The following is a 22,688-nucleotide window of genomic DNA, read 5'->3' on the forward strand; positions in this document are numbered from 1 at the left end:
ATTATGGTGTGTGCAGAAGGGATCTATAGTACTGTATCTTCACCTATCCCATTAGTGATTGAGTTTTTAAAATTTAGGCTTATAATGAATATTCAGTTTTATATATTGTTTCTAATTTACAAAGTGAACAATTTTTCCATCATGAAATATTACTCCAAAACTTGATTTTAACAATAGGTTCATTTTTATTTCCACATTTATGTGTAAGTCACTGAACTCAGAAGTAGCAGTGGTGTTTAGTGAAATACAGTAAGCACTCCAGCTTGTTCTGTTTCAGTCTTTCAAGTTTCTTTATGATCTTCCTTAGATCTTAACTCTATGATCTTGCGATGACTTTATTTCTCCTGTTGTATCCTTGCGTTTAACCTCCCTCCAACCTAAGATTAATTATGGAAATGTGCAAGCCAGAAATGGAATGAAAACAAATATATATAATATCTTGTAGTAGCAAAGGGCATGGGCTTTACAGTCAGACACTGCATTTAAATCTTAACTCTAATGTTTACCAGTTCAGTGGACATTGTATGCTAGGTAACTGATCGTTTAGATTCATTTTCATTATTGTTATATAAATTAGGGAGGACAATATTTCCTAGAAAAATTAAGTACCCAATAAACATTAGTTGCTAACACGATTATTATTATACATTATTATCTTTTATTATTATACATTATACAATGTTATAATATAATATTGTTACATTGAGGAAATACTTTTTTCTGTATGGTTCAAAATGTACTATTTTCTCAGTTTTCTTCTGGGAATATAGTGTATTATATGCATAATGCATGGCTGGTGACTGACATTTGGAGAAATTCCAAAGAAATTGATGTTACCTACTCTGCTGTGCAAAATCTTGCTCAGAGATTGAGGATATAAGGCATAGGGATATAAAATTTCTGTAACTTAGAAAATTGAGAAATGCAGCTATGAAGAAATATTCAACTATCACATGAATGGGTAGAGAAGAGGGCCCAATGCAACTTGAACCTGTGCTCAAATTTACCTTGGAAACTCAGTGCGAGGGCTTTTATTTTGTTGTCACGAGCTTGCCAGCCTCGTGCTTACTGGCGCTGAGCCCTGTGCAGAATCACCAACTGATACATCTAGTTCCTGATCTGTTCGACCTTATTCTACTTGGTGTCCTACAGCCTATTGAATCTTTCTAGAATTGAAGGCACAGCCCCGTCTGTGGGTTAGATTCTATTATTATTTTATTCCTCCAGTATGGATTTGAATAAGGCCTATGCCTACCTTAGAATATTCATTTCTTTAGGGACTTCTCCAATAGGACCAAGCAAAAGACACCTGCCCATTTGATATTGAAAAATTATTAAACTATATTATATATCTGTGGGGAAGCTCTACCTGCAGAGACCTCCCCATCTGCCACAGATGAGAATAAGTCTACCAAGACATGATCTGCTTGGGGAGGAAAGGTGGCCGATCTCTCAAAGGAGAAGGGCCAGCAGCCTTTTCCTTAATGGGCTTTTGTTGGGTTCAGTTTGCACAGGAATACAGGCAAAGCTCATCAATCATTGTCAGACAGTAAGGATCAAAGCATAGATAACATACAAAGAACTCTGAGGGCTTATTCTGAGTCAGGGTCAGTTAGCTAAAGGGCCATAAAACTTTGGGAAACAAACCCATTTCATGCTTGGACCCTTATCAGAAAATTGAGGGCATTCTTAGCAAAGCAGGTTTCACAGGATTTTATGTATTCTTTCTTAGGCCTGATCGCCCAGGGAACCCTCCTGTTCCTGCCCACAGCTACACCGCCCTCTGGCATTGTTTCAGGCTTAACTCAGGCAGGGGAAATAAGGCAGCCAAGAGATTAGGAGACTTCTTGCAGACAGATTGAGGACTCAGGCTATGTCAAAGCCAAGGGGCAAGGGTCCATCACCTCCTTTTTCTATAGTTCCTCAAGTCCTTCCCGGAGGGCCCCTTCGTGACCATGCCTGTCTTAGGTTGCCCCTCCCTTGAGGAATCTTACCTGTCATTGGCTAACTGGTCATCCACCCGGGGCCAAGCAGGGTGAAGTAAAGGAGGCAGAGGTGGTGGCCCAGCCAGGGAGATAAGCTTTGTCTCCTTAGTGGCTTATGGTCCCAAGGTCTCTCACTCAGCCTTAGCCACGTGAGGGCTACAGCTTCTGAAAGCGGGCAAGGAGGTTCCCAACATATATCAATATAATTTATCTGTGCTTTTGTTTATAACACAACTTTTAAACATCTATGAATTCAATTTTTTCATTTTTGGATTAAAATTTCCTTTCAAATCTTAAGTATGATCAAGAAGTAAATTTGCAAAGACATTTAATTTGCTCCTTTTATACAGTTTGGGAATCTTTGCCATTTTAAATAGATGCAGAAAGTAAGTTTGTGTAAAAGTTATTAAAAGTTCCACTTGGCATAAAGAGTTACATATATTTATATATATAGTACACATATCAGGTGTTACAATTAACTTTGAAACCTTGATTTTGTGTACATTTTGTATTGTATCTACATCTTGTTTGTATTGCTTTTTGAATATGAATATTTAATTTTTAAAAAAATGTTCAAAATAAATGTTTATGTAGACATGCATACACAATTATAATTATTAAAATATTATTTTCAAAATGTGTAGCTGATAAAATATAAATAAATGAAACCCGCCATTACTAAGGACATTGTCTTCAATTAAACAATTATTAAGCCATTGATGATTTTTGAAGCACAGTCCTTTTTTCAGTGTCTTGTTATTTTACGGGGGGGGGGGTGTCTCATTACTGGAGGCACACATGGGCGGAGTGTCAACACTTTGCTGACTCAGCCATTTTTTACTTCCTGTTGTGTATTTTCTCTGCAGAGTGTGCTATTTTGCCCAGTGAAGGAGAAGTTATGGTTGTCTTCAATCATTGCTGCAGCATGCCATTTATGTACATCGTGAGAGCAGGAGGTCTTTATAAAATTACACCTTGTGTACATTATAGGCACTACTTCATACCTACAGTGCAAATTTTCAGAGCTATGGTATATAGAGCTGAGGCCATTATCAAGATTTAGAGGCAGAAGGAAAGTCATTGTACCTCACAAGCACAATATATCTACAGGATGTAGTTGGCAGTGTGCAAAACCTATAACTGTAACTTTGAATCTTAGGTTTGTCAATCTCTTAAAATGAAATTCAGTCTTGTTTTTCAAGTTTCTTTCCAAGCTATGCACATCCTGAGGTCAATATTTTTTTCCTAAATAAGGGTTTAAATTAAATATTGGAATAGCAAAGTGGTTTTTTAAAATACATTTGAATTTCAAGAAATCTCATTGTATTTTCCAAAGAGGAATAAATGAAATTTTCTTTCCTTCACGCATTTAGACAATTGCATTTGCCCAATCTAGGATGTATCCATTGATTTAGAGGAATAGCAGAAATTATCATGACCTTTAGGTTTTCTTCACATGCTTTAGTTATGACATAAAAACTTAGAAGCAGCTTATCTAAGGAACTGAAATCATTTCTTAAATAAGTTACCAGAAACAAAGAATGACAGATTCATATATATTAAATATCATTAAGAAAATGATACATCAATTTCTGTATCACATGACAGGGGATTTTAATTTATCAGTAAATTGAAGAAATGTGTACATTTTATAAAATGTTTATTTACATATATTTAAACAAAATTATGTTTACTGTACTTGTCCTAGAGAGAACAAAGAATGTATAAGAAATGTCCTTTGTTAGGGAGAGAAATTATTAATAAGTGATTTAAGTGGCATAGGGTTGTGTAGAGTATATTGTGCAAAAATAATAATCACTGATGTTTTGTGTTTCTATAATTTTTCCAAAGGATCAATTGGGTTTTAATAAAAATATCTTCTTTATATTCTTTCCAGCTTGTAAATACATAAGTTTAAATATTACTCAGATTTTGTGAACTAGAATACAGAAGTGAAAATAAAAGTTGTTTCTTTTCTCCCAGGGTCATAAAGACAGAATCTAAATTTTTCATATCTTCTATTGGATTAAAATCATAGCTAGGGTCCTAGACTTTAGAGTTTGACATACCTTCTTTCTTTTTCTTTTTTTAATCCTCACCTGATTATATATTTTTTCAGTGCTCTTCAGAGAGGGAGGGAAGGAGGGGAGAGAGAGAAACATCAGTGTGAGAGAGAAACATCAATTGGTTGCCTTCTCATATGCACCCCAAACAAGAATCAAACCCAAAACCTGGTGTGTGCCCTGACTGGGAATCGAACCCACAACCTTTTGGTCTCCGGGGATGACACTCCAGCCATCTGAGACACACCAGCCAGGGTGAATACCTTATTTCAATCTAAACTGCAGTTGACCCTTATACAACATTGGGGTTGGGAGCACTAACTCTGGTGTAGTCAAAAATCCATGTATCAACCACAGCTAACTCTTGATCAACATGGGTTTGGACTTCCTGGATCCACTTATAGGTATATTTTTTTCAATAAATATACAGTTGGCCCTCTGTGTTCCTGGGTTTCACATCCATGCATTCAACCAACTGTGGATCCAAACAGTATCCCCCGTCTATGGCTGAGGCTAGGCGGATGCAGAGGGCTGACTCCATGCGTGGGTTTCAATATCTGTGGGATCCTCGAACCAGTCCCCTGTGGATACTGAGGGACGACTGTACTTAAGTTTTGGGGAGTCAAAAGGTACATGTGGGTTTTTGAAGGATTATAATTTGGAGCCCCTACCCCTGCATTGTTCAAGGATTGAGTATGTTTTTAACTTTTTGAGGAACTTCCATATTGTTCTTTATCTAGATGTACCATTTACATGACCACAAACAGTGAACAAGAGTTTCAATTTCTACATGTCCTTGCCAACATTCGTTATTTTCTGTTTTTTTAAATAATAACCACCTTAACAGGTCTGAGGTGGTATCTCATAATAGTAACTTTGATTTGTATTTCCATGTCTTCTTTGAAGAAATATCTATGTCTTCACTTTTGTAGGGTTATTGTTTCTTTGCTGTTGAGTTCTAGGTATTCCTGATATACTTTGGACATTAAATATGTCCAAATATATTGCAATATCACTGCAATATATTTCAGTGCAGTTCCATTCAGTTCCATTCCATATATTGCTTTCTCAATTTGTTGACTATTTCCTTTGCTGTGCAGAAGCTTTTTAGTCTGATGTAATTCCACTTGTCTATTTTTGCTTTAGTTGCCTTTGCTTTTGGTGTCATATCCAAGAAATCATTGCAATTTTATATTTAGATCAATGTTTTGAAGCTTTTTCTCTCTATTTTCTTCTAGTAGTTTTATATTTTCAGGTCTTACATTGAAGTTAATCCACTTTGAGTTGATTTTTGTGTATGGTATAAGATATGCATCCAATTTCATTCTCTTGCAATTGAATATCCAGTTTTCCCATCATTTGTTTAAGAAACTATATTGTCCCTGTTTAGTAGTCTTGGCTCCCTTGTCAAATATCATTTGACCAAGCGTGCATTGGTATATTTCTGGACTCTCTATTCTGTTGTTTTGTCTATATGTCTGTCTTTATTCCAGTGCCACACTCTTGATTACTGCAGCTTTGTCATAGTTTTGAAGTCTGAAGGTCTGAGACCTCCAGCTTTGTTGTTCTGTCTCAAGATTGTTTTAGTTCTTTGGGGGTCCTTTTTGTTTCTATTTTCTCTTTGTCCATAGACTCATTTTGTTTATGTATAATTTTCCTGAGTTAATTAAGCATCTTTATGATGGTTGTTTTGAATTCTTTGTCAGATATTTCCCATGTATCTATTTTTAAGGGTCAGTTTCTGGAGATTAATTTTGTTCCTTTGCTTGGGTTAAGTTTCTTTGTTTCTTCATGTGTCTTGTAAGTTTGTGTTGGGATCCACACATTTGAAAAAAATAGCTACCTCTCCAAGTCTTTATGGACAAGCTTCATACAGGGAAAGACATTTACCAATCAGCCCAGTGAGGATTCTGGGGATCTCTCACTTTTTTCTCAGATGCATCATCTCTGGTGGGCATGTAAATTCCCAGTTAGAGAAGTTTGCCAATTTCTCTTTCAGAACCTTTGATCTCCTGCTCCCTCTGGCGTCTGTCCTCAGTACAGCATATGCTCTGGAGCTGCCACAACTTGCCTAACTCCCCTCTGTTCTCAGTGGTTCCCAGGCATGTAGAATATGCTGGCTCCCATCAGCACTTCAAGAAACAAAACAAAAACTGATTTCTCAGGCAGGCATTCCCCTGAAAACCAGAATGCTGGACTTAAACTCCTGCATTTCCTCAATCCATGGAGAAGCTAGGAATTTGGGGACGGGGGATTTTTTTTTTTTTTTTTTGGCTTGTTCCACACTAACCCTGGGAAAGGGGCCATGTTCCCTGAGTCCCAAGAATTTACTTGTTGGCTTCACTGTGGCTACATTTACTCTCACCTGGGGAGCAGAAGCCTCTTAACTTGTTTCTCAATATCTCACAAAAGGAATTGGTCTGTGTATTTTTGACTACCAGTGGTATCTCTGGGCAGGGAAGAAAGGCCTGAAGCTTCCTGTTTTACTGTCTTATATCAGAACACTTCCTCTCTCTATATTTCTTAAGATATTAATGAACAGAAATAATTTGCACATCAATTCTTATTTTTTCAGGCCCATGGATGTAAGCTGAGCAGTGTGGGCTGTGTCTGGATTAGAGGCTGAGTTTGTTTTGTTTTGTTTGATAGTAGAATAAGAGGCCCGTGGCCCACGTGCACACCTCGTGGAGCCGCTGTAAACTTCGGAGCTAAGTTAAGGCCAGTTGTTTGACATCTCGGAGACTCTATTCTCTCATTCGTAAATTTGAATAATAGTTAATGTTCACAAGTAGCTTTGTAAATGCATTGTAAGGGCATAAAACACTAAACTAGTGTTATTTTCTGTAAGGACTGCAGGGTATATCCTGAAGATTTGGACGTTGTTTTTTTCCAACTGAATTCATACAGTTGGCTCAATTTGGCAGTTGCTAATTTTTCCTAAGTATAACAAGCATAGCAAAGAAATTCAAGTCTGCTGCCAACTCTGAGTAATTAAAATTTTGTTGTATCTCTGATTTATATTTAGCTTATTTCCTTCGTATATATGAGTACATTCACATCCACTTCAGAATACCCAAATCCTAAAATTTAATAACTTAGGTAGACACTTTACACTTAAATTAGTGCTGGTTATAAGTAAGGAACATAAATATAAAAACATGAAGCATTGAATCAAAAGTAAAGAGAATTGGTTTTATTTACTTATTTATCTTTTCCATAATGGTAATTCTTATTATTTATCCTTCATATTGAAATAATTAAGACATTCCATTCAGTATCTGAAATGCTAAAAGCCATATAGCTAGTTTTGGAAAGTACTTCATAGGAGTGTAACAATATACATAGCATATTTTGTCAAGGAATGTAAAGCAGTTTATGACCATTATCTGTTTCGTGGGAAGGAAAATACGTTCTTCCGTATTTAAAATCCCAAAGTATGGGAATTAAAGGAAAAGTCTTCTCACAGCCTTTTCTGAATCAGGAGAGCCCACGTACTGGGCCTGGAAACTACTGCACTGCCCAAGGTTTCTGTGGGCCAGAAACACAAGAATGGCAACCTGGAAGAACGGTGATGTCATACTGTGCCAACGGTGCCGTAAGCCCTGTGCTCTGTGTATTTAAATGGAACTGCAACCCAACTCAATTTTCTTTTGGACAAATGCCAGCATTGCAAAAAACAATGAGGAAGCCCACAAACAACCCTTTTAACATGATGCACATTTTCGTTTATCTTCTTGCTTTATTGTAAGAGTGGTTATTTCTGTAGACAAGGAAGGACATGAAAATGGTATCAGTCATGTTCGGTAGTATTTGTCCATGCTGTGTACTGGGCTGTGACTGACATAGCTCAGTTCATAGGAATTATAAACACCCTTTATTCAGAAAAAAAGAGATGAAAGACTTTCAGTAATTAATGTATTCGCACCCTTTCCAGAAAGGTACATGCTATGCATTTATATGTTAAAGTGCCAGATAGTATGAGAATGTTGTTAATTACGGTATATGAGAGTTTCCAGCTTTCTGATGTTTGAACCTTTGCTTCTACAATGCACTGTGCTGGTAATGCCCGTTAGCAATAACTCGATTACTAAAGGCCTAGGAAACTTTTTTTTTCCTATAAAGGGCCATATTCGTATTACACATAAATTATAGTAATAGGAAAAATGAAAAGTATTCTGCTATAATCTGGGAGAAATTTTCTTAAACAGTGTTATTATATGGGTTGTTGAGTGTTTGAGAGTCTTTGAAGAGCCTCCAGACTGTTTCCACGCTCTATTTACATGGGGAAATGGTTGAAGTGAAGGAATGATCTGAACTATTCTTGAATTAAGCCAAATATTTGTCGTATGGAATTATTGATAGAAATGTTGTCATGTTCCTTGGGAATCATGCAGTGTTTATGGAGATAGCAGTTTTCTAGCCAGAACCTTACTCATGACGTTCAGCTCTTTCACTGTAGAAATGATCGCTCGTTTTCCCCTGTGCCCTGCATGCTTGGCACAGGCCTCCGTGAGGCTAGGTCCCAATGCATGTGTACGGCTTCTTTTTTGAATATGACCGTATGTTGGGGCATGGCTGTAGCTTTTATGTGATCATCTATAGCGATTACTTATACATTGTGTTGCTTTTCAGATTCTCACCCATTTTCTTAAATTTGTAATTCTCTGTAAAATACTCACAGTTTCACATACACCATGTTCTACATTCTTCAACAAATATTTGTCTACCCTGTACCAAAGACTGAGCAGGGCACTGGGTTGCAGAAATGACAATGGCTCGGTCTCTGTCCTTTTGGGAGAAATTGTGTGATGTACCTAAACATGTCCTCCTCTCAGTGCCCCGCCCCACTTTCGTTTGCAGCCTAGCCCTGTCTGACTGTCCTGCCATCTACAAACGGAGTAGATCACTCTAGGCTTGAACGTCTCACTTTTGCAGATGTGTGCTACCTAACTGTTACACTTAACGCTGTTGAGGATGTTCGGGTGTGTAGGATAGTATGGCGCTGAGGGATTACGGGGAAGACATACTCCCTGAGAAGGCTGGCCGGCTCCCTAGGCCAGGCCACATGCAGTCATTGAGCAGTTTTTTAGCAAGTCATGCTATGTGGCCAGCACTCTCTTGGCTTTTGGAAAAAATCAATGATAAACAAAATAGAGATGATCTGTGTCCACATAATGTAAATAAGTTTCAATTATGACAGATGCCTGGAAGGGTTTGAATCTTCTGGCTCATGCATCTTCTCCCTGCAGGAAATCCAGGTGCAAAGTCACATTGTGATTCTTTGGTTGCTCAATGATCGTAGAAATAGCGGACTGATGGGTAGATCCTGATCACTAGCAGGCTGATGCCCTTTCTGTGCCCTCCTAAGATCTAGGGGCTCGTCTGCTTGGCAGTCCTGGCATTTTGTACATATACCTCTGCTATAACAGTTCCCATGGCATTCTAATTCTTTCATTTCTGCCTTCTGCAGTTCATACGGTGAGTGCTTTCAACACAGTGATGAGCCTTTTTCCTGTTAAATTCCAAAAGGTTTGGTCCTTGAAATACTCATGGTGTTAAGTAATGAATCTACCTATCCATTCATTTGTTCTTTGAACGTGGAGGTAAATTCGAGTCTTGCCTCTTCTTTTTGTTCATTATTTTAAAATATGCCAAGTAAATTATCACTTGTTTCTGTCCATTAAATGTGGATAATATACTTATCTCATTAGCGTGTTGTGTAACCGAGTGAGATCATGTATATATTTTATCATTATTCTAGGTGTTCCTGTAAGATCTTAGGAAATGTTAGATATTGCTGACCACATCCTCAATCTAATGAGGACAAGTGTGGTACACCTGTCTCAAAATTGTTCCTATCATGTCGAATCCAGGCTGAGACCACGTATGTGGGTACTGGAGTACTTGTCTACATTCTGTCATTTCATCGTTTTCAATTTTTCTTTTGAGAGCAGCGGTTGAAAAAACTCAGAGTGGCCTGCCAGTAAATTAACTCAAATGTTCAATTCTGGAAGGAAAATTAAAAATTATCTTCTCTGATATGCTCATATTATGAATTCGTAACTGGAACTACAGAAATGATTAAAAACGCTGCTGTGAAGGAAACCAAGATGAAATAAATTCGCACGGCCTTCCTGTGAGTGCTGTAGGGCTCGGCACTGCACTGTGTCTGCCACCAGAAGGGGCCAGAGGGAAATGAAACCAGTTCCCTGCACTGCTTTTCCCCTTTGCTCTGCGAGTTCTCTCTCTCTAGATAATTCACTCTGCTCACAGACAGGCTTTGTATGGTTTAGTCATGTCTATGAAGTATCAGGGATTGGGCCCTGTATAAAAAACAAACAAAAGCAGATTTTAATCTGTTTCTTCATCAGAAAATAACTAGAAAAGGCATTAGGAAAAAGATTGCATGGATTATTTGAGAACATACCATTCATGTAATTAAAGATAAAATATTTTACGCTTATGCTTAAAGTTATTCTTTTTAGTCAGTTTTATAAAGAAAGCTTATGTTCTATGCTTATTTAAATTTTAGGTCTTTCAGAGGTTAGTTTAACTCCTTTCAAAATATGATAGAATTGAGGATGATATTGTTGATTGCATAATTCCAGAGAAGATTTTCTAATCCTGTACGTAAATTTACGAAATTTGAAGACTTTGCTGTCCTCCAACTTTCCTACATATAAAGTGGTATCAGGTGTCTACGTATATTTTATTCGGATAGTTTACTTCAAGATGATTTAAGCATCTGGGAGATGCTGGCATTACAAAAAATATCTATTGAGGATTTCCCTTTTCTTTCCCATTCAGGAACTACAACAAGCTTCCCAGATTCCAAAATCCTGGGCTTATTTTTATGGCTGCTATTAAGGCACTAGAAGAGTAAAATAATAAAAGGATAATCCTATTATCCTGGGAACCATTTCTGTCTTTTAGTGCTAAAGGTCATCAAGCTACATAGACATTTTCTGAAGTCCTTTTGTAATATTAATGTAGCTAAAGAAAATTTATTCATTCATCATTTTAGGAAGAAAAATTATGGAATCACTCTGGTTATTTATGTGGATATTTACCATCTATGTTTTCACTAAAATTGTCTGTGGGGGAAAAATGCTTTTATTTGTGAGCCAGGTAGTTTCTTCAGGTTCTTTTATTATATTCCACGTGTTCAGAAGACAGGGAAGTCTTGAGCAGTGTTGCAAACTGTCCTGGTGAAATGGGGCTAAAGGAAGAGAAAATAGGAGTTGCAGAGAGCTTACCTGCAAAAACATTGGAAAAGAAAAAACTTTGAAAAAGAAAAAAGAACACGTAAACTCTCCTGTACTCACATATCCTATTGTATTAGTTTGTTATTGCTGCTGTAACAAATTACCACAAACTGCTTAAAACTGCAAAATCCAGTGTCCAGCAGAAAGAAGTAAGGCTTGCTTGAGCGTGGTTGGTAGGGTATGTGAATGTCTTGCACGAAATGGACAGCAACTTGAACATTTCACCTAAAATGTTATACGGTGTTCTCGAATGTGATGTTGTTATGTTACAGATTTGCATGCTTCTGATTTTATAATGAAAGATTTTTATGTAATAAAAAAGGGGCGTTATATGTGCCGAACACTGTATTTTTGTCTTACAGTTCTGGAGGTCAGACGTCCAAAATGTGTCTCACTAGAATGAAATTAAGAATGCAAGGCTGCGTTCTTTCTAGAGGCTCTGGGGGAATTCGCTTCCTTGCCTCTTTCCAATTCCAGAGGTTGTCCTCGGCTTGTGCTTCTCTTCTGTCTTCAAACCCGGACAGTGGCTGATGGAGCATCTCCCATCCTGCGTCCTCCTGACACCAACTCTTCTGCTCCATTTTCCCTATTTAAGAGACCCTCGTGATTACATTGGGCCAAGCAAATAATCCAGAGTCATCTCCTTTTTCAAGGTCAACTGACCAGCAACCTTAATTCCTCTTGCCCATGTAATACAACATATTTAAAGTTTCTAGGAATTCGAATGCGGACATTTTTGGGAGCATTTTTTTCTGTCTGCCCCATCTGTGTATATAAGGCATATTTAGCGTTTTTCACCTAGAGTTGTGATTTGTATTTTTTCTCACATCAACACTTTTTAGTATACATTTACACAGCCACAGAATACTGTGTTGAAATAATTCACAATAATTTACTCACCTTCTCATTTAATATTGGCTATTTCACTTACTTAAAAACTATTTATTGTGTACTGATTATGTGAGAGGTATTCTGTAATTAAATGGGGCTCTAAGTTTAAATAAGACAAAGCCTCTGGCTTTGGGGAACTTATGGGAAAATGGAGGAGAAAGAAAAGTAAGGAACTAATCAAAGAATTAATTAAAATTCTGCCTTGGCATGAAAATGAAAAATAGGATGCTGTAAAAAGGGGAAAGAACATTCCTAGAGGGGGGATTCAAGCATAGTTTGTCCCTGAAACCAAGCCGAATCCGCCCTCATAAAGTGACATTTAGGCTGGGACTGGAAGGGCAGATGGGTTGATACGTTTTAGGAACTGAGGAGGAGTATTCAAAGGAAAAAGAACAGGAGCGAAGACACCAAGTCAGAAGCTGCTGGGCACATGGGAGGAATTCACAGAAGTCAGACAGACTGGCAGGTGAGCGTTGTGGAGGGAAATGGCCTGCAGTGAGGATGGAGGGTGAGCCGAGCCCAGAATGGGCACAGCTTCACAGCAGCTGGGGTCCATCGCAGTAGTGGAATAAAGCAACAATGGAGGCCGCGTGGAATTCAGGAATGAGGAGCTCTAATGCAGAAGAGAGGCAAAGGTAGTTCTCAGGAAAATGAAATTTTAGACAAGATGATGTGTGCCAGGCCCGCAAAGGGGCCAGTCCTGCTCGTTAGAGTAGAAGGGAGGGCTCCGGGGAAAGGGCTTTCAGAGGAAGGAAAAGTTAAAATGATGGCTGGTCTTATGTGATATACCATAGTTATTTATAGAAGAATCAGTGACAGGGACATAGAAAACTATGCAAATTTTTTCAGAGAAGACAATTTCAATTTAAACAAAACAAGATATTTTAAGAAAAGACAAATGGGTGGGTGGTTGGGGGGGTGGGTGAAAAGGGGATACAAAATAGCCACAGGGATGTAAAGTACAACATAGGGACTATAGTCAGTAATATTGTAATAACTATGTATGGTGCCAGGTGGGTACTAGACTTAGTGGGGGATCACATTGTAAGTTATGCAAATATCTAACCACTATGCTGTACACCTGAAACTAATGTAATATTGACTGTCAACTGTAACTGAAAAAAACTAAATGCTTCCGTGAGATAATACGTGACCGAGTATAAACAAATTTATTAGTTACTATAATGGGAAGCCTGAATGTTGACATCTGTCCATCCTGTGACTGGAGAAAGCTCACCAGGGGGTAAAATTAGGGCTAAAAGAGAGAGGAATCCTCATCCTACATATAGGAATTCAGGAGACTGTTGAACTTTGAAATAATAGGAAATGGCATAGATATTGTTTGTACATTTGAGATAAAGTCTAGAATTAGCTAAAAGTGTTGAAATATTTGCCTTTCAGGAATAGAAGTTGATGTTGACACAAAGGACTACTGTTTTTATTTAAATCTTTCCAGTATTATTAACATAAAATAGTTTACCTGTAATGTTTAGAATAAAAACTTATATTTATATTATGTGAATTAAAAATTAGTGAGTGGAGGCTGAGGACCTGGAGACTGTGAACGCAGCACAGTTGTAGCTAGAATTAGACTCTGAGTGGCTAAGAAAGAGAAGCGAGGGAGTTGGACATTAACTGAACTTGAGAAGAGCTTGACTTAGAGAGAAAACACTCCTATGCATAGAGAGATTTGAAGAGGCTCTACTCACTGCTTCTGAAGGCACCTCCATCAGAGCGGGGTACCAAGCTACAGGGTCTCAACGTTACATCCAAGTTGCTTGATCAGTTTTTGTGAAGTATTTCCCAAACTAGACAGAAATAAACATCCTGTGGACATTTATTTCACACAAGTTTGGTGATTTTTATTCACACTTCCTGAAAGGTTATTGCCGACCCTATTTTCATTGCTATGTATGGATTATTTTGTCGAATCCTCCCTGCAGCTCTATAGAAGTAAAAGTTATTTTCGTGTCATATTGAAGAGCTTTGGGCCTGATAGCTAGAAGGAGCTTGAAGGGTTTTAAGGGGGAAAATAATGTGATTGGGTATCTTTCAGGAAGGGCCCTCGACATTATATTAGAAGGTTGTTGGAAATGTCTGGAAGGGGAAGTAACAATGAGAACATTACAAGACTGACACTGGTTGAGGGAAAGAGTGCCAGTGGGTACAGAGAAGAGGGGACAAATATGAGAGACATTAAGAAACTACATTTACTCAGACTTAGTGAAAGATTGGAAGGGAGGAAAAAGGGTATGATTTGTTCATTTTCTCCTTAGTTAACCAGGTAGCCGAAGCACTATTCACCTGTGTAAGAATGCCAGGAAGGGGAGGACTTGGGAAATACAGGAAATAGAGTTCAGTTTGAGAAACACCAACTCTGCAGTTGGGAAACCTGTAGATGGCATGTGCAGTGGTTAGTTGCTTTAAAGCCAGAGGGATGGAGGGAGGGTGGAGGGGGAGAGAGAGATGTGAATGGACGAGCATGGGTGGCCTGCATATCTCTATGTTTTGGTCTGGGTTTCCTCTGTATAAATCACATGTATGAATAGGACTTGGTTGGAACCATCTGAAGGGCATAAAGTTCCAGAACATCATCTGTGATCACTTGACAAATATAAACTACATGTTGATGAGAAATGTGATGTAATATTGGGGGGAAAAGTCACATTTAAATGGTAGCTGGAGATGAAGACCACAGAGGAGATTGTAGAGGGGCTGAGTTCTGAGGGAAACCAACAAATGATGGTTACATGAAAACTAAGAATAGTGTGCATAGATTTTCGTGGAGAGCAGGATCGAACTTCACTGAAAGGCCACTAAACCCTTTGGCTATGAGCAAGCCATTCTTGACTTGGCTTAGATTAGATTCTTTGAAGAAGTCTTTTCAGTTTATAAAAAAATGAGAAATGGAGAAGTAAATGCAATCGATGCATATTAGACATTTCAGAAGCTAGGAGATGAAGTGAGAAAAACATAGGATGAAGGGATTAAAAAAACAACAACTAAGATTGGAGAGGCTCAAGGGAAAGAATCATAAACGAGAGACAAATTTGAAGACAGCAAGGGAAGAAGGAATTGTGGATCAACACCTCGATGGGGACGGATGGTATCCAGAGTACAGAAGGGGCCGTTTGACTCAGACGGCATTTGCAGTGTCTTTGTCCACTGGTGCTGTAAGGATGAAAGTAAGCACTTGTGCAGAAAAATCTAGCAGTCTGCCAGCTTGATGGACTCTACTTCTACATCCTGTCTTCTATCTTCAGTCATTTTTCCTTTCTTTGGCCTGTTGTATTTTTGGTATTTTTCACTTGTATACTTTTTATCTTCATGAAAAATGACCTTGAAATCACAGGCCACATTTGTTTGTCCTTTGAATTCCCCTGATTCCGTGTGTGTATGTGTGTGTGTGCACTAGCCACACAATAATCTTCAAGGAAAATCTTGCTGATATCTTGACTTGTACATGAGAAATACCTGGTGTGGAGTGAAACCGAGTTCTTGAGTACTGGCCAATGACCCTTATAGGAGCTGGGATCATGGCAACTGAGCTTGAGGTTTTCGATTTACGTATTTGGATATAATTGTGCAGACCGAGCAGATGATCTACAACCTGGCCTCGAAGATCTGCATGCAGGAAATTGTAAGATGTGCCTTATTATTAGCTTTATAACCTCCAAGTGGAAGGGATGAGTCAGCCTGTCTGGGATTTTAAACTGTCAGTTCTAGGGACACTGCACAACCCAAAGCCATTGACTCCAGAAAAGTGCTATTAAAAATATTCCCTGCCAGGCTGGGCCGCCTAATGTGTCCACCTTGACCAGTTTCTTTAAGTAAAAGAGAACATTAACAATCAAAAACAACAGAATTGCTGCTGAAGGGAAGTAGCAAGTTTATTTACCTTTGAAAATTGGCTGGTCTTTCTTCTCTTTTCTTTTCTTCCCTTTTATTTCTTTTACAAGAGTCAGGTATAACTCGTTTTCCCAAGGACAAGATGCAGTTGAATGAGTTTTCTCTCCGAAGAGCGAACAGTATGTGCAGGGACATCCCAGTGTCAGTGAGCGCGCTGTGTATGTGCACTTCAGTGGTGTTGTGAGCCTTTCCCTGCGTAGATATCAAAAACAGGACTATTCTCATGATTGAAAATATTTAAACACAACAAGATAAAGATGTTTTAAAGCAAAACGTGATAAATTAGGCAAAATTTGACAAGGTCTTTTAAAGTCATATGGCACCTCAAATATGAGTGCACTGAATGTTTGTTTATAATATTTTAGTAAGAGTACTAGAAAATTATATTTATCTTTGAATATAAATGCTTAGTTTATTCTTGCCTAGGATTTGAATTTCAATACAAGTGAGTATGTATAAAAATATTATTACTGTATGAATTAACATAAAGGGGTATACAGGTCACTGTTAACAGTAGGAGCTCAACAATGGTTAGCTGAAGTGAATGATATAAAGATAAGACAGGAAACACACTAAACCTTCCTGTAAACGGCAGGTTTCCCCTCGCAGGGATCCATTCTTTTCTTAGCTTAAGGAAAGACCTTCTTGTGCTGGCTGGTGTGGCTCAATTGCCTCGAGTGTCCTCCTGTAGACCGAAAGGCTGTGGGTTCAATTCCTGGGCAAGGCACATACCCAGGTTGTGGGTTCGGTTCCTGGTCGGGGTGCATGTGGAAGGCGATGGACTGATGTTTCTCTCTCTCCCCCTCTTTCTCTTCCTTTCTCTCTCTCTAAAAGCAATGAAAAAATGTCCTTGGGTGAGGATTTAAAAAAAAAAGACCTTTGTAATATTTAAGGTGATAATTTGCTTCTTTAATTTTCAATTTTTAATTTTTCTGCATTATTAAATATTGTATCATTAAAATCAGAAAAATATATTTTTTGATTTTTAGAAATACAAATTATAAAAATCTACTTTCTTACATGTGGTTTTGTTTTAAAGTTAGCTATTTAATAGAGCATGAAATACCCATCATTTGAACCTGCTGTTTTAACTCTAGATGTGACCTTTTATACAATGAATGAAGTATCATATGCAATAAATGAGTGCATACCACTACTTAAAAATAAAACAAAATCTTTAAAAAGAGTTATCACAATCACAATAGAACATTTTTAACACGAATCTTCACTGCTTTAATTAGTACCCCTGTTCCCTTCCCATGTCCACATTTCCATCTGATACCTAAGGAGAAATTCTAAAGCACATTTACCAAGCTTGTTATCAATTCATTTGATTTATGTCTTCTGCAGTGTTTCTTCATTACGTTTTGCAAAGACACTCGGAAAAACCCTGTAATTGTTGACCACGGTCACATTCCCCTATATAATGAATCCAAGTAAACATATTTCATTTCAAATGGATTCTAAGATATTTCCCTTTTAAAAAATTACCAAATTCAGTCAAGTTTTATTAAACTACTTTTATTCTAGTGGAGGTCAACATATATACACATCTATATGAGCAATAGATATGAAGACTCTTTGCACAGCCAGAAATAGTTTTAATTTTCTATTGCTATTTAATAAATCCGCCAAAACTTAGTTTCTTCAAAAAACAATCATTTGGGTTGGGTTTGGCTGGATGGTTCTTCTGCAGGTCTTGCTGGTAATAATTAATGTGGATGCATCCGGTTGACAGATGGACTGTGGGCCCCTGAGACAGTGTGGCTTTTCTCCCTTCTGTGTAATCAATCTCAAGACTGCTTCTCTTCATGAGGTCCCCCTGGAGGGGAACAGATATGCTTCTTACATGTCAGTTTAGGGCTCCCAAGAGTGCAAAGACTTAGGCTTGGCACTGGTACAGTTAAAGTGAAACGGGTGCATGGGAAGAGGACTACACAAAGGCATGGATACTGGAGCAAGTGGTTCATCGGAGGCCACCAATACTCTTCTAAAAAGACTAACTTCAACCTGTAGTATGTAGTTCTGTTGGGCAGCACTGTGGAGGATGAGTTTCAGGAGAATAGGATTGGAGTCAACAAGTCCAGTTGAAAAGTAGTGCAGTATTTGAAGACAGAAGTGATTTCAGCCTGCATTTAGGCCTTTTCTTTTTCTCTTAAAATTTCTTTTGGCCTCTTTTTAACTCTGGGAGAGGGTGAAGAAATAAAGATATGGAGGGAAAGAGAAATTTCATATGATTGTAACAACATTCACTCAGATGAGAGAGGCACAGGGAACATTTTAAAAAAATCTATTGACTTTGATATTTCTTTGGATGAACAGGTAAAAGAAAGTACTAGTCACATGGTTACATGGGTTTAGAACAAGAAAAGGATCTAGAATGGAGAGAATGGAAAGAAGACTTAGGAATCTTTAGCACACAACTGGTATTTGAGACCTTTGGAGAGATTGAGCTCGCCCAAGGATGCGTAGAACAACGTTGCTTAAAAAGAAAGAAAGTTGCCCTGGCTGGTGTGGTTCAATGGATTGATCCCCACCCTGTGGACCAAAGGGTGGGTTGCCAGTTCAGTTCATGGTCAGGGCACATGTCTGGTTTGCGGGCCAGGACCCCAGTAACTGAGCGATGTTTCTCTCACACATCGATGTTTCTTTCCCTCTCTTTCTCTTCTCTCTAAAAATAAATATATAAAATCTTTATAAACATTCACCAATTAAAAAAAAGAGAGGGAGAAAGTATATCGGCATCCACTAGGGATATTTTGCAGACTCTAATCTACATTGTAATACTCAGCCCTGCCCCCAACATCACTTGGGTGGAGAAGGAAGCATGTACACCTCAAAAAAACTCCCAGGTGCTTCTCTTGTGTGCCTTTGGGCATAGATACTGTTTTCAGAGTTCTCCAGAGGACTCTGATACACACCCAGGATTAAAAACACTAAAGGAAAGTAAGAAGGGAAGAGGGCAGAGCATTCCATCTAGGGAAACAAAGGTCACAGGAGAAAAGCCAGAACTCATAATGTTATCTACAGGTGGCAGGTGCAATTACAGAATATCAGCAACTGTCACCAATAAAAGGATACAATTTGTATGTCATTTATGGGAAGGACTCACAGCCACTCACTGGGCTCTTCAGCTATGTGTCCTGTAAGAATTTAACCGTCACCGTTTTTCTAGAGACATAAGTGCTTGCAGTATTTCACATTGATTTGCTGAGTGAATCTCACTATCTTCTAGAAAGGTTCAAAGATGCTTTCCTGAAAGTTGCCTTTTTGGTAACAGTCAGTTTCTCGGCCTCTCCTCAATTCCATAGCTTTTCCATGGCCAGCTCTTCTCCCTTCTCCGTTGACATTCCACTCCATTCAATAACAGTTCCTGTCTCCAATTCAGTGTCCTCCCCAGATCCCTTGATGTTTACTTCAGCTTCCTTCTGTTCGTTCTGTCATACATCTCTCTGGATTTGCAGTCCAGTCGAGGTCTAATTAGACTCTGGGAGTCAAATCATATTCAGACTGTAAATAATGGAATTCTTTCTTGGGCTTTTAAAATCTTTTCTAACATCCATCTATCTTGTCATTTGTTTTACCTCTTGGCCTGTTTAATTGATAAGTTAGCAGAGTGAAAATGCCAAGTCTCCATGCTTCCTACGTAACCTTTCTGTACTTCAGTTCCTCACCTGTGGAAAGGAGACGGTGCACCACCATCCTCACTGGCTGGTGGGAGGGTTATAGAAGGCATGAGATGTGAAGTGCTTGCTACAGTGATGACCACTTAGTGAGTGCTCAGTAACTATTAGCTGTTATCATTACTTCCCAATGACACCCCCTTTTCTAAAGTTTATTAGCTTTTGTCAATAAATTCACCGAAGTGTAATTATTGGCAGCAGACCCAAAAGTGCACAAGCAGGCACTCGTGCATATGCCCACGCGCACGTATCTTGATTTGGGTGGTGGTTACACAGACGTGTACATTTGCCAACGTTTATGAAGCTCTGTACTTAAGATTCATGCATTTTCTCGATGTAAATCATACATCAATAAATTACTTGGGGGAAAAAGTATAATTAGAAGCAGAATGGCAGAGTGGTTAAGATTGTGGGTTCTGGAACTGGAATGAGGTTCAAATCCTGGCTCCAGCACTAACTAGCTATGTGATTTGAGGCAAGTAATTGGCCTCTGTATCTCAGTTTCCTCATTAGTCAGATCTGGATAAAAGTACCTATCTCATAGGACTGTTGTGAGGATTAAAGAAAGCAATTTCAAATAGTGTGTGGCATATCTTAAATAGCAGATAAATGTGAGCTGTTTTAAGTATATTTTGAAATATATTTTCTTAAAAAAGGCATCACATATTTCTAAGATAGGTATTCTTTTCTGCATATATTACATATCTCTACTTAGGTGGTATCTTTATTCATAGAATAAAGATGAATAAATAGGAATTATACTTTTTTGTTACCCCATTGTATGTCCAGCATTTAACATGATGCCACATTTAATAATTGCAAAATCAACATTCATTGACTGATGAGACATTGATCATTAAGGTCAATCCAGGTTGAAAGAAGACACTTTTTATTGGAAAAACTGATTAAATTTTGTATTCCTAATTAGTAGTGAAAATTGTATCTTACTGATTTAAACCAAATCCACCCAAAGCATAACTATTCCTTTAGCAGCAAAATTTAAAATTATTGAAATATAAGTTTGTGAAAAGTAAACAGATTTCATTTTAACCTCAACTATTCTACACAACCTCCCAGAAAATTACAGTAATAGTAAATTGGAATAATGTCAGATGATGGAAAATTCAAATCCACATGGATAATTGTCTCTTACAAGTGGAGAGTGGCTATGGTTCTGGAGCTTTAAACATTTAAATCCAAAAGACAAACATCCTAGTGTTCACAGTGCCTCACAGTGGCTTCTTTATTATAAAGTTAAATTATTCAAATCCAAATTTAACACAAAGTACAAATTTGGTTGCTTTAACAATCACTTCTATGGATTAAATGAATATCATCAATGCCTTGAAAGAAAAATTACATGCAATCATTTTTTTTCAATTGTCACTAATACCATATTACCAATTAATAGCATGATCTATTTTTCAGTTATACAATAAAAAAGGATACCAATTTATTCTCAGTATTGTACTGGGAACTGATAATGATCATTTATTGCATACAAATTATGCTTTAGTTCCTAGACTTGGTAGATTTTACATGTCTTCTCTTATTAAAACTTTTGCCACATAATTATTTCTTTGTAGACAGAAGAAAACTAACAATATGGCATGCAATTTAAAGCTTAAATATACTTCATTAAAGTTTTAGACATTTTCTTCCTTAATGTGGCATTTGAATATGTAGAAAACTGGTGTAGAATATCAAAATACTTTAAAGACTATAACAATGGCCATCTAGAAAGTGATAAGGTAATTTTTCAGAATAAGGGCCATTATAGAAATTGAAAACATACATTACTGTTTGGAAGAAACCTGATTTTGAAAAAAAATACATAGGAAAATGTATATAGAGGGGAGAGTTACTTCACTACAAATAAGTTTTGAAACTATGGTAAACAGTTCAGTTTGAAAAAGAATAACAATGAAATTAGAACTCATCATTCACTAATAAAGGTGTATTTCTGGTTAAGGAATGTATTTCACCCGTGGCACTATAGTGATAAATCCCATTCTCTGGTTAAGACCACATCTGTGAATCCATTTCTGGAGGCCATTTTCTAGGAGGATACATGGGACAGTAAGAGGTTTGGTTTCCAGTGAGAGTAAGCTGCTGTGATTCCCCTGGAAAAGAGAAGGCTTGCCAGTGGGCTTTAGAAGGCAGAAGCAGGACAAATGGGTGAATAATGCTGGGTGGTGAACTATGGCTCCTCAAAGAGCAACATCTTCTCACATCAGAGTTTTGCAACAATGGTGTAAACTGGTCAGCAAACAAGTGAACTCCCAAGCACTGAACAAGTCAGCAGAAATGCAGTGACCCCGTGTTAGGGATGGGGTGACCAAAGATTTCTGCTTCAGAGAAAAGGACTGAAGGAGACATTTGGAGAACTTCTGGCCAAGATGGAGACATAGGTATATAGATACACTTTTGCCTTCTCGCACAAACCAAAGAAGGACAACAAGTTTAAAAACAAAAAATAACCAGAAATGCCAGAAAATTGAACTGGCAATCCCTTGCTTGTATGGAAGTCTGACAAGCAAGGGATTAAAGAAGAAACATTCATCCAGACCAATAGGAGGGGCAGAGACAGGCAGCTGGGGTGGAGAGGACTCTCGGCATGGCGGCAGGCAAAGGACTGGGGTGGGCAGGGAGATGGCTGGTGGAAGAGGCTGTTGCACATTTGTGTGCAGATAAACCAGAAGGAACAACTGGGGAGCAAGACAGACCAAGCAAACCAGGGTTCCAGTGCAGACAAATAAAGCATCAAAACCTCTGACTGAAAACACCTGTTGGGGTTGAGGTGGTGAGAGAAACTACCAGCCTCACAGGAGAGTTCATTGGAGAGACCCTCAGGGTCCTAGAATGTACACAAACCAACCCACCCGGGGCTCA

This window comes from Desmodus rotundus, chromosome 3 (genome assembly GCF_022682495.2).
Source record: "Desmodus rotundus isolate HL8 chromosome 3, HLdesRot8A.1, whole genome shotgun sequence".
NCBI classification, from domain to species: domain Eukaryota; kingdom Metazoa; phylum Chordata; class Mammalia; order Chiroptera; family Phyllostomidae; genus Desmodus; species Desmodus rotundus.